Below are 13,737 nucleotides of genomic sequence, written 5' to 3' on the forward strand. Positions count from 1 at the left end.
AACTAGGAAAGTGTAACTTGTTTCCGATGCGAGCTAGGAGTGAGCGACCCTAAAATTATTAAAATGAACATGCAAGCACTTATTCGGAGAACATTAAACTAACACCATCATATATTTATGCGAATAAAATCTCGTAAATCTGTTCACGCAAAACGCGTTTTAAAGAAGTGTTCGCCTCTTTATTTCAGATAGTACTTCCATGAAGCTGCAGTGAGCTTCAGGAGAAAAAATGATTATTTCTTAATGTTTCTTGATGTACATAACAATTTTTTCCGGAATACATCGTAAAAATCAGGGAAAAAACGCCACCATTAGATTCGCCAAGCTCTTGCGATTTCTCACACATCCATTTAATAACCTGCTGTATGAACACTCAAAAGATCGACTAAATGTTTCAACTTCCGTTCCGAATTTGCCCCAATGTATTAGTTTTGCTTTTGAAAGAGAAGGATAAGTTGTGTGCTCAATGATTATCATCGGTTGAGGAAGCCCATGACACGTTAGAGAACTATGTATACATGTCAAGTGAAATGAAAGAATGCTCTTAAAATTAATTCGAATACATGGGAGACGACAATTTTCATAAAGGTTACAATTAAGCACACAAATTAGCACTTTTTTCTAAAATGTTACACCTTGTAATTAGTAGGCTCAAATTAAATTGAACCAATTAGTCTATAATGGCACTACTATTATCAACCGAATTCTTAAATTAACCTAAAACTGATATTTATGACAACGCTGTCATCAAGCAGCAAACATAGCTCAATATTTCTCGATGGCCTTTAGCGCAAAATGCAAGTCATTTTCTCTGCTATTTACTGTAGAGCAAGGCTGGAATCCAGTTATTGGAAAAAAATCGGTTAGATGGGAAAAGTTGCGTAATTGAAGTGAAAAATTAAAGCAACGGCAAGTATCACGTTTGTGAATTCTTAATAAGGAACCGGGGTAGAATTCTGAGGAACAAATAACGAGATCTACTTCTCTGACCGATTTTACTAGCTCATCTCTTCAAAGTAAAAATTGGAATCTATTGTTTTTTTTACGGGATACTAATTATTCCTCATAAATTGATGACTAAGTAACAGGCGGAAAAATAATTTGTTCAGACCCAAGACTAACCATTCAATTGACAAATTATTTTATGTTCAATGCTTTGCGGATGTCTTAAAGTTGCTAGCCCCTTTACTCCCAGACGCAAGCATGTGCTCGTTATTAAATAATATTTCGATATGCACGTGGTAGAGTCAGGACAGCTCTGGGAGAAGTCAACGCATTGCGCGAGACCTGACATCAATATCCGGAGTCCACGGGATCGGAAGGAATGTTTCAATTCGTCGCTTTGCTAACAAGTGCACGTGTCGGTGGAGAGGAGGCTTCCGGGTAGAGAGGGTAATTGTAATGGCGGGAATGCTTTTTGCTATTTACTCTTCATTTTTTCAATATCCTCTGAGAGTCGTCGCTGAATTGGGATCGGGAGTTGGCCTGAATGCGGTCTGAATGGATGTCATTAAAAATGCACACAATGCAGAATCTCTTTCGGGAGTCCTTGACGAACACGGCGATGGGCTTGCATTCGTTAACACTGGATGATAACAATTCGAGCGCATCGTTAGTCGAATGCGAAAGCTTTTTGGGCTCTGCCGGATGCAATCAAAGTTTTTATTCCAATATATCTCATGCCTGTTCCTGGAATTTCTATATGTTTTTTAGCAACTAATTTGTGAGGTTACAAAGGAAAGAAAAAATATTTTCGATTTGATATTGCACCCAAGGGGTTGAAAAGTCATGCTATACTCTGCCGTTTCCATAGGAACACATAAGCATCTAAGTATCTACTGCCTGGCTTTACTCCTCCTACATCCTAGTTTAATAAGAGGGTCTCTACCTCGAATATTACTTTTTTGGCCATCTTATTTGTTTAAGAACCAAAGGAACAAAAATGCAGCGGAGAGCGAAGATTTTTAGGTAATTACTGACTCGCATAAAAAATAACCGACACTGTCTCAAATATATAACGCCTCAAGTATATAACGTGCACGGAATTCATCGCAGTTTTCCTTGGGTTTTGAAGAACTGATTATATTCGGGCACTAGATTCCCATTGTTTACTTGCTTCACCGCTCACATAAGCTGGGGCCAACAATATATTTTATAGGTACTAGAACACTTTTTACCGGGTTATTACATTCAGTATCAAAAAGTTTATCACCTTTTTCAATAGGACGTGAAATAACTTCCGATTGAGTTCAGTGATGAATGTTTTTATTGAACCTTGGCCGCTGATTTATCCCCCAAGTGAAAGTTTTATTACTGTAAACCTAAAGATCACCACACAATTAGTCAATTTACATTTTAGTCTTGCCGAGACTAAACTGTAAATCCGGTTACTTTGAAAGAAAAATGCATTATACTGTACGTACCGAATATCGCAGCTTTACGTCAAAAGTTCGACATAAACAATTGCGATATTATGATATTCATTCTGATTTCTTTTTGGAATCTTATGTCCAACATTATACTAAAATTTTCTGTATTTTGCGTGGCCCAACTAGTTTCTCATGCCATAATTTGATTGGCGATTGTGATAATGGCTGAAAAATATGCTCCATGAGTGAATTTGAATTTACAGGATAGAAGTTGAATAAAGTTCACCTTATTTTATACTGTACCTAACTTCTTTCCATTGTACCTACTTGTTAAAAAGATGGGTTCGTGTACTTTTATGCAAGATTTTCAATCTCTTTGTAACAGCTTTTTTTCCTTCCTTAGCGACTTTGGATTTGTATTTTCGATCATTATTCCAAATTACGGCCACTAACCTAGCTTTCTGTTATTAAATCCTGAGGAATAGTCTCACTATGAATGGTGAAGTCAACCTGATAGATGTATAATATCATGAAGCCCAATAATATTGCGAATTATACAACCTAATCGGAATTTATCTCAACAGAAACATTATTGTGAAGATGCAGTATTCAAGTAATGAACGTGAAAGACAGCAGTAACTAATTGTAACTCAGTCAAACGGACATTGATTTTAACTATGAGAATATTGTGTTTGAGGTGCGGTTAAATTTGGAATAAACGATTTTCAACTTATTCAAATTTATGACTGTCATTGAAACAGCAATATTCAACCATAAAAGCTTTTTTTTGTAACCAATAACTGCAATATCTGCCGTAGAAACTCGAATAAATCGAGGTTCGCCCCGGTAAAGTACCAATTTTCGAAAAAAATACGGCCGATTTTTTTTTCGTGGCTCGGCAGAGTCAAATACTGTGCGATGAAGGTTTATGTTTTATTGAAGGTGATTATTTTTATGAGGTTTTTTAATAGTAAAATGCATCAAAGAATTAATCCGTGCTTGCAACATTCAATAAAGCCCTTTTTTGGAACACCCTCATGCATACTCACAAACTATGAAGTTTGTTCCTCAAACTCTCTTCATCTCTGTTCCACTCCGGACCAACTGGTATAAAACATGTACTCAGCCTCGCTGTTAATGAACTACCTTTCAAGGAAAAGTCATCAGCAAGGATCACAAAACGTCGGATCTTTCTGATTAGTACCCGGAAGTTATGTTCTCGTGGAAACAAAGGAAACCTTTGGTAAAACACTCTGATCAATTTATGAAGCTTCATTTTTTTATATCCATTGAAATGAATATTTGAATATTTATTTGATGATTCCAAGCGGGAATGATTTCAAACGGATACTCATTGTTTACATAACGACATTCTTCAATAATCTAGAGCTATGATTAATCGTGAATATATTTTTACTTGAAATATGGACTATTGACTTATTTGAATCGATGAAAACGTAAATGGCTTTCTCTCAGGAAAAGAATATGCGCGTTTCCTGTAATATTTTATCCTGAATTCATCAACTTTTCGTGTTGATTAAGGCGTACAATCGTCTTCGTTGAAATCTGAGTCGCTTTAAGATGGCAATAAACCACCTTCACGATGGGAAGGTTGAATTCATTCCATCTTTGATTCAAAGTTGTCCTCACCTGTAAACTTTGTCCTTATGCGTTGTCATGTCTTTCCCCTTCATTTTTGTGTTTTCATTTCGTGCTATTTCAATTTCTAAGTCTTTCAATAATTGCCTACGATCCAGAGGAGGTACTAATTAATTCATCTAAATTCATCAATTTTTCATTCCTGGAATTTTTAACTGACTTTCATCTGCCTCTGAGAAATCAAGTGACTCTGTCGGCTACAAAATTGATGGAATTTTATAATGGTGCTGAAATCTACGGACAAATAAAATGGTCCTTTCAGTGATTTTTAAAGATAAAAGGTAGATGAAGACAGCATGTCTCAACTAAGTGTTCCTATTTAACATCATATGAACCCTTATAGATACCCTTATATAAACGGCTGGTGTCCTAACACCCCCTGCCACACGCCTTTCTGGCGGCTTGCGGGGTATTATGTAGATGTAAAGTGTTCATTGATACTCTCATTTAAATTATTGTCATGAAGGAAGCATAAAATCTTTTTGTGACTTGCTGTTTTAATAATTTAATGACTTTTTAAAGGCCATAAATCATAGATCATAATTAAATAATGGTTTATGCTTGATGTGTTTGTTTGGACTTGATTAAAGACATTCCCTAGTGGTTTAGGGAAATTTCTGTCCGATATTTCAAGTCATTCCACGGCCGTTTTTGAGACCCTTTCTCAATATGGTTTTATAGATTCCGATAAATTTATGGATATGTTTCATTCAAACATGCATTTTTGCGCTCATAATTTGAATTTTGTCTTCAGAAAAATATCTCAAGCGGAAGAAAATTACTTTTTCCCACTATCGTGGAGAACAAATGTTATCTTTTATAGCAAGGCATTGATCTTCATTATACCTTCAAGATATCGTGGTTTCCTTAGTATTGATGCTCTTGGAGACTTTAATATTTATGAAGCCAATATTTTGGCCCATATTCTAATATAATTTGGGTACGATATCGAATAAAAGTGAGTACCTCCTTTCCTATGTTTGGTCATTCATCCTAGTATGATTGGCTCATTTTATCCTGGAGTTGCTATTTGCAGTGCAGCAATATGATTTTTTTTAGAAATTAGATCATAAAACCATCAATTTGTTACGTTTGGTGTTGAGAAACACGCTTTACTTGTGAACTGTAGATAAGTCAACTTGGTAAAAGCTATATGAGATTGCTCAATCTTCTGGCAACCGCAAGCCGCAGCCTTTGTTTAAGAACCTATTAACTGCTTTACTTCATACATGTCGGCGCAGACAACCTAAAAGGAAATCCCTTCATCGAACAGCTGGAATGAACGCCTGCCCAACATAGAGGCCTAGTGTTTTCTCTCAACCCTCCCCCCTATCGGGCATTTAACGGAAAGAGAACAGTTTAGGGATGGCCGTTAAACGAAGCGTGTCGGATGACATGGGCCGTAAAAATGATGCATACAATTTAGAACGGCTGTTTCAACGCCTGGCTCGGATGTTGTGTCGATATCAGCCGGAGGAGGTAATTGACTCTCTCGGCTGCTCGTAAAAAAATAAAACGCTCGCGGCCCGCCCCGACCAAGCCATTGGGCGCGTGACGTATCACCCCTCAGCATCAGAACCCTCCACCCTTTTGGCACACCTCCTTTGGCATCCTTCTCCAATCTTCTTCCCTCCCTTATCCCGCTTGAGTTATTATTCCTCGAGGAGCAAGTTTTAGGCCACGTGGAGAGTTTTCTGTGACATCATGGGTCATTCTCAGTCCTTGTAAGCACCCCAGTTCCGGACAACTACGGTCCAAAAATCATTTACACTTGCTGCCTTAAAACTGTGTAATGATTTACCGAAAAAGGTAAAAGACAGTGTTTCACTGGAACTATTTAAGACCAAGACTACCTCACACTTACTTTCCGGTGAAAAATAAATGCTGACTGAGCTAATTGATTTATTTGTTTATCGATGCGTTTAATGTCCATTTGGTGATAGAAGAAGGAATTCAGTTCATTTTTCATATTCTCGAATGATTCCTTTAATACCCTTATGTTAATGTCTACTCAACTCTTGTTAATTGATGTTTGGTTCTATAGCTGTACAGGCTCCTAGATTAATAAATGGAATTATTGTTACAATAGTACCTTTCTCGATGAGCTACATGAGCCAGTTATACTGTAGGATATATTGGAATCAATCACTCAGTGATGGACCCAAAGACTGGTTTGGATAGTTGAGGATGGAGCTCACCCTATATTATGCTACATACATGTGATTACCACCCATTCAGGGAGGTGGGCCATTTGCTTTCTCTGGGCCTCATCGCACTTCGAGGATTTTTTTGTGAGGGTGTCCGAAAGCTTTACCCGGGATATAAACCAAGGACCCTTCGGCCAGCAACCAAGTGCTCTACCAACTAGGCTACCACACACCCCCGCATATTTGGATGAATGGTGTGTTTTAAAATATATAAAATCCTTAAGACCATACCGTTTACTGGGAAATTCAAGGCGTTGGAAAGGAGGGGATTGACTAAAAGAAGGTCAAGAAGTAAGTCAGAAGGCAGAATGCAGAAAAATTGCTCTAGAAGACAAGAGAACACACACGGACACAAACCTACTTGCTCACTGACTCAACCAGAATATTTTCTCTTGGATCATATTTCTGCTTGGGTTTTAAACAATCACGAATTCGGGTTAAAAACGTTTCCGCGTACCCCAGCGACTGCTGTCTTAGTAATCGCAATACTGTAAATACAAAAAACTAATATATGAAAGTTCACTCGAATCCCTCGCAGGGAAAAATCCCTTTTCCTGCCTTTCTCCCCTTTTCTCCGAGGGGAAAAAATCAGCTTAGGTCTCAAGCACGCACGCAATCACATTTGCGACGTTTTCACTTATGACGGAGACCCACTCGTACCAATAAAATTGCTAAATTCAGTACCTGGTGATGATTTCAAGTCAATAAAAAACGTGTTGTAGAGTTTGTGAAATGAAAATTAAGTGAACAGCACGATATATTTGTGCATTATTTTATAAGCTGTTCTCAATATCTATCCGGAAAAAGTTGACTTCATTTTATGATATGGTGTTTTATTTAAGTGAAAATGAATCCAGCTTCACCTGGCTTAAGGTTTGAGAATCATTTGCGTTATAAAGCATTCGGCTACTCATCTCAGTTGTCTATGAATACTGACTATAGTTTGGGTTCTCGGTGCGTATTCATATAAAAGTGTGACTTTAAAAATACATTCATATGTTTTAATAAATTTAATCTAATGTCTAAGCTCATCCCTGAGTAAAATTCTCAAAGTAGTCCTGCGCTTTCAATCGCCTAAGAGCTATCAAAACTATTGACCTCGCAACTTCCATTCCTCGTCGAAATCTATTTTTCCTCTCCTATCGGCTGAGTGAGGTGTTTACTGATATCTGGTTAAGTTGGTCGAGATCTAGCTACTTCTTGGGAAAATGTTTTTTCGATTCAAATAAACACCTGGTTCAAATCTCGTATGGAAGTTTACATGACAAGGAATCCAATTTTGTTGCCCCGTTGCAAACACTAAGAAGCTAATGTCACCATTCAAGGACTCCATTGGCCTGTGAAGAGCTAGAATTATTTTAGTGCTAAAAATTTACCACACATAGGAATTCCTTTAACTAGGATTACTACAAGGCAAGAAGAAGCCGTGAGATTTAACTAATACCATACTTACTTTGATAAGCCTACTTCGGCGGATGCAGGAAAATTTAATGCTAATCGCTTTTTGATTGGGGAGATAAAAATTGAAATATCATCGGTGTGAAGAATTTGCCAACGTAACGTATGTCTATTTAATAGTTCCACAATTATAGTGGGCAGTAAAGTTAATTTTTATGGGCGAAACATTTGTCCGATCCGATTAAAAATTAAGAATAGCTACTATTTTCAGTGTTAGTTTCTTCATTATTTGCTTCTATCTTTGGCATATCAGTGGGAAATTGTACAGATAAGTGTTAATAGCTGAGTCAGTATTAATTTTGATGAATTCTTTTATTTAACACAGACTGAAGGCAGCCTCCTTTACCCGGATAGGAATAAAAAATGATAAATTTAAATGGCTTTGTATGGTATAGTCACAGCTAAAATTTCCGTAGTGATCCCGCTCATGCGCATATTTCAGGCTTCATGCATAGGAGTCCCCAGCGTCAGGGCATTAAATCGGTTGCATTTGCCTCAACGGTCTGCCTTCAAATGGAAGTTAATATTCTTGTAATATGGCCTTTAAACAAGTTTAATCTGCATGTTAAGTATCGAAGATTGGTTTCCGTATAAGATTCTTCAACTCAGATGGAAAATCCATTGTTTTTTGTCAAAAGTCTATTCCTATACTATTCCATTGCAATATTTTCAATTCAGTTATTTTTAATGTGATTCTGGCTCATTTAATTTGCATTTTATGTCTAATTTCTCGTCATATTAGTGGTAAGTGAGTGGTTTTCTGCCTTCATTTTCGCGTGAGAAAATCCAAGGGATAATTTTTTTTAAATTCAAAACGAGCCCAATAATTTTTTATAGTGGTAGGCATGGGGTCAGCGTGTGGGGGAGAGGTTCAGTGATTCTAAAGCGAGGCCACGAGGTTGTGCGCGCCATAAAGATTCACGAGCACGTCCGAAATCCTCGCACGGACGTTGTATTCATATGAGGACGCTCATCGCGAAATTACAAGTACGTGATAATGGGGCCTCGACCGGGTTGCCACGAGACCACTCCGCCCGCCCGCCGCGCCGGTTGGCGATGGCTGCAGACCGGAACGGGGACTTGACATGGCTGCATGCTGCGCTCCGGAACCGTAAATTTTTAAGCGTCCGCTTAATAAGCCTCCTCTTGTGTGTATGTCGACTCTTCTCTCTCTTGGGTTAACTCTGGGCAGGAGGACCATTCGGGGCCGAATTAACTCCGCCATTCACTCTCCCACATTTGCACTTTCCGAGCGCAAACAAGGGCGCAGGCGGGCATTGGGAGCGGCCGATTCATTTGCTGAAGCATTTGGGCGCGTTGGATGCGGCCAAGGCGGCTGCTGGTGCAGGCGCCGCAGGAGAACAAATAATTCTCCACACCACCGTGCCCGGGTGTGGATTTGAAGCTTTTTTTTCCTTTCGCCCTCACCCCTGACTCATTCCAGTCGAAGATAATTGTGGCCTATATTGTCTCTCATTCACGTCTCTTTGTATCAATCATCGTATTATTTTGTTTCCTGCCAATTTATCTAGCCTATGAGTTTGCCTTAAAAATTGGCTCTCATCTCGGTTTGCTTTAGTAAGAATGTTTAAACACAATTTAAATTGAATTTATCATTAGTTCAAGAGTATGCTATGGAAAAGTGAATGCGTTTATCTTCCAGGGGTCATGCTCTCAGATAAAGAAACCAGAGCAAGTCATTCAACTGTAATGCTTTGCTGTTAATATTTTTGTGCAGAAGTTGCATATTCACTAAAATACATCAAATTTGTGACTTTCCTCTTTAATTTTGGGATAAAAATTTTGAAATCTACTCATGCCTTCAGTCACAAAATATTTCAAGCAATTGGATTAAATAAAGCTGTTTTTGCATAGCAGTTCAAAATTCAGGGTTGGTGTGGAAAATTGACAGTAGGGAGAAAATGATTGATAAAGGTTAAATCATCCAAAAATGACACTGAGTAACTTGGTTCATGCTAAAAGGTTAACATGAATTTAACTTAAATTACTGTTTCATAAATTGCAAAATTTTTCAATAAATTTTGTAACGTCATTGCTGTTAATAATGCGCATTTAATGAAATAAATACAATGCTAAGGTTTTACCGGGTATCTAAATCATATTTTCAGACTGAAGGACCTTTTTACAACTTTAACGGTACAAATTTAAGCGTACGTGTACATTAGGGTGGTCCTTATTTTTAAATTTTTCGAATTTCTTTTGTGATCCCCCAAGTTTTGTTCCATGTGATGAGAATAAATCGGGAAAATTATTTTTGCAATCGGATACCGGGAAAACGTGCCGCATCGCACTTACAGTTTTGAAATTTTGGTATTTTTGGGCGTTTTTCGGACATAAGTGAAGATAATGTCACTCTCGGATGATTCTATCACTTTTTTTCTCTTCTAAAACTACTCCATAGACATTTGAAGTGTATCGCCTCAAATATCTTTCAATTCTGTCCTTTGGTTCCCATGGGAACCAAAGGACAGAATATCCCAGGATATCGCACGAGAGTAAGTGCGCGCCCCCCTAGTCAGACAATTTGGGTGGCACGCGGGCTGCATACTCTCAATATTAGTTGATAATTCTCAATCATCATAAAAGCATTAAATTCTTTCGATAAAATTTAAACTTCGTCAAAATGACCTTGAATACTGTATTTATTCCTAATTATTGCCAAAATGGGCTTGGTAGCAGTGGTTTATTCTTCACATCTAAATCTTATCTAAATTCAGCCTGAATGTTCGGAAAATCTTTAACTTTGGGACCTGGGCGGCGGTGATTAACAATAACCAATTTTGAGAAATTTGGGATCTGAGCCCCTGATTTAAGATGGCAACTATCCCGCATTGGGCATATTTGATATCTTTTATTTATTCCCTTTGGTTCCTGGAATATCTATTGATGTTTTGTTAAACCTTGAAAATTAGATTGTTTCATGAGGCGTTAGTATTTGGATTCCGTATTTAAATAAATATAAAGGATTAAAGAAAGTATGTATATTTTAATTTACACTGTAAATATACAGGAGGGGCCGTGCGTAACAGTTGAGTTTCGTGGAGGTAAATGCAGGTTCAAGCAGAATTGACGATCAATAGATGTCACAAGCAGCTGATGTTGATCTTTTCCATACTTCCGTTCCCGAGAAATGTACCTCCCTAAAGGTGACCCCGTAATTAAATGCCGAGTGATGCAATGACTCGGCAGGAATCGCTTCAAACGGTGTATCTGCGTAATTACATGTTACTTCCGGCTGTAGCTTAAAAATCATTGGCGCTGGTAAACAAATTGTCACCATGGCAATTTCATTGATATCTCGAGTTCTGGTGGTGAAATTCTTCGCTGTTGATTGAGTTCTGGTATATATATAGCGATGAAATAAAAAATCATGCGGTGAATACGTTTAACAAACACATCAATATCATTTTGGTTGCCTATTTTTCACGAGTTTTTGTTTTATTCTCGTTTTTATAATTTTTGAAATTTGGATGAGGAAACGTTATTTTTTTGCGGAATGTTAAGCAATTCTTTAAGCCATTAGAGAACATGCATGGAATTTATTCACCCAGTTACTGTGTCTCTTTTGATCCTCATTTAAACTCTCTCATCACGTCAAAAATGTAATTAAATGCTTTTTGAAGTTCTGGAAAATCAGTCGAAGTCGCGCTGAAACGCCTTCTTAGTGGCTTGTCTTAATCGCACGATTAATTTTAAACTATGATATGTGATTAGAAACTTGAGCGGCTTGATTGAAAGAGATCAAAATAAACATCATCGAGCTTTCTAGTAGTTCATCAAGGGGCAAAATGACTGAATAGGGATTTGAGGAGTCAAAATCCCACAATTTCACTTTGGTCACCTCCCATATTACATTTCAGTTGTACTGGATGATTAAATCATCAAAATTAGGAGATTTCGATTATTCTTTTTCACATGGCGTAGTCTCACAAAACAGATTTTTGAATGATCAAAATGCAAAAAAAATTGAGCCTCTATAGTAAAACAATGTGCTTCAAATTCACTTGAGTATGTTAAAATCTTGGAAATTGTCTTAAACTTTCAATTATTTATTTTATATTTTTACATTGGTATGGCTTGGTTGTTTTAATTGGCATTTATAAAACAGGATGTGGAAAAATTTAACCCCACCTTAGTAAACAAGTGGTTCACTAATTGATTCCATAATGTAATTATGCACTTAACGTTTAAAGATCCTCACTGTGGTAGACAATTGCCAATGTAGGTAAAGGATTTGACTCCCATCTTATGGCCATTGACCACTTTCTTCTCTTATCTTTGTCTTTGGCGAAGTTTGTCAATGAAACCTTGTCTCAATTGGAAAACAAGGTACCTACCTAAGCAACGGGGAACCATACACTATTTATGTAGTTGGTTGTTTTTCGCCAACGTTTTTCTCCTGAAAATCTATGCTACTTCAAGGAATTCAAAGAATTGTATACTTATATATCATCGAAAAAATTATATAAATGTGTAACTTAGATCACATGGAACTTTTAACCTAATTCATTTCTGTTAGCTAATGCAATTAACTTATTTTCAAACAAATTTTTCGAAATCTGGGCTAAAAATCAGCTTTATTTCTTTCAAAAATCCCTTGGCAAAACACCATTTTCCGTCAGACGTTACAGATGCAATTATTTTCGCCAAATGTTCGTTTAAGCACTTATCTCGTCCTAGTTTCTAACCACTTCCTCGCTCTGTCCACACCAATACGGGGCGTGACGTCAAAGGCGGGCGTTCGGATGACGTTGTGTTTTCAGGAAGCCGATAAAGAGTTATTTTTAAAGACAGTAATCACAGTAAAAAAATTATTCATTGGCGAAATTTTGGAAGAACATATTTTAGGTCGGGTCCTTCTCATTCTAGTACTCTAAAACACTGTGTTTGGTCCCTATTAGATATCAATCGGCATCATATTGCCATGTCGAATGAGAGTATTCTAAATATTTATCCCATAAATAAATTTTAACAAAAGCCACAGAGGCAAAGTCGAATAGAATTTCACTTTAAAAAGAGAACTGTCTGTACTACTTCTCATTGTTTTTTTCGGTCGGTTTTGATGCTTTTTCAATTAATTTACCTGATTTAGGCTTATAATGTCGGCCTCATCGCAAATAATAAAGCCACATTATTCAAAATGCTAGCTATTCATCTCATAAGGAGTTAGATGTATAAAACCATTTTGAGATTTCTGAATTATTAATATGTAGAGTATCAAAAGTTAATCATCGAATACCATTCAGGCATCGTTTCAATCATTATTCTCCTCTTGAAATGTCCGACAACTATCCAGCATACTTAACTCATCGTCTTAACTTTTTTTCTTCGAAACCCTGAAACCCCTTTCTCTTTTCCAAGGGCTCCTTTCATTTATTTCTTATACTCCCCTCCTAAAAAAATCCCCATCTCTCAACTCCCTTCCTAGACTTTTCCTTCCTTCTTTGCGTCTAGTCGTGAGTCGTGCCCAGCCATTACCCTCGCAATGTGTGTGTTTGCGAGCCGGTATCGTTATTCAAATGAGCAATCTGGAGAGGAATGACACGGAAAGAGGAGAAAGTTTCACCGCATCTCTCTCCTTTCTTCTTTTTCTCGCTCTCCACTCTGCCGTAATCGCACACAAACGTCGACCGAGGCACATTCGAGTCCCCGTCACCTTTCTTCGTCTGCAAAAAATAACCAACCTCTCGTTCCAGTCCCATAATATGCCAACACTTTTAATTCGAGCCCATCGTTCGGTGTTATTTTTTTTGTTTTGACCGTCTCAGTTTTTTCTTTTTTTTTTTGGAGTATAATTTTATTTTTATTCTCGGGCAATCTTGAACACGAGCAGAAGTTCTGGTGAGCACAAGTTGAGAGGTCTTGTTGGAGAGAATGTGCAATCATCGTCGCCTTCGCCATTGCATACTCCCAGGTATCTTCATGCATGCCTCCCATGGAATTTTTTAAAGCTTTTTTTTTTGCATGCCTGATGGAGAAATTTCAACTTTCATTACATGGTGTGAGTAGACCTCTGATATGTG

Source organism: Ischnura elegans, chromosome 2 (genome assembly GCF_921293095.1).
Source record: "Ischnura elegans chromosome 2, ioIscEleg1.1, whole genome shotgun sequence".
NCBI lineage: Eukaryota > Metazoa > Arthropoda > Insecta > Odonata > Coenagrionidae > Ischnura > Ischnura elegans.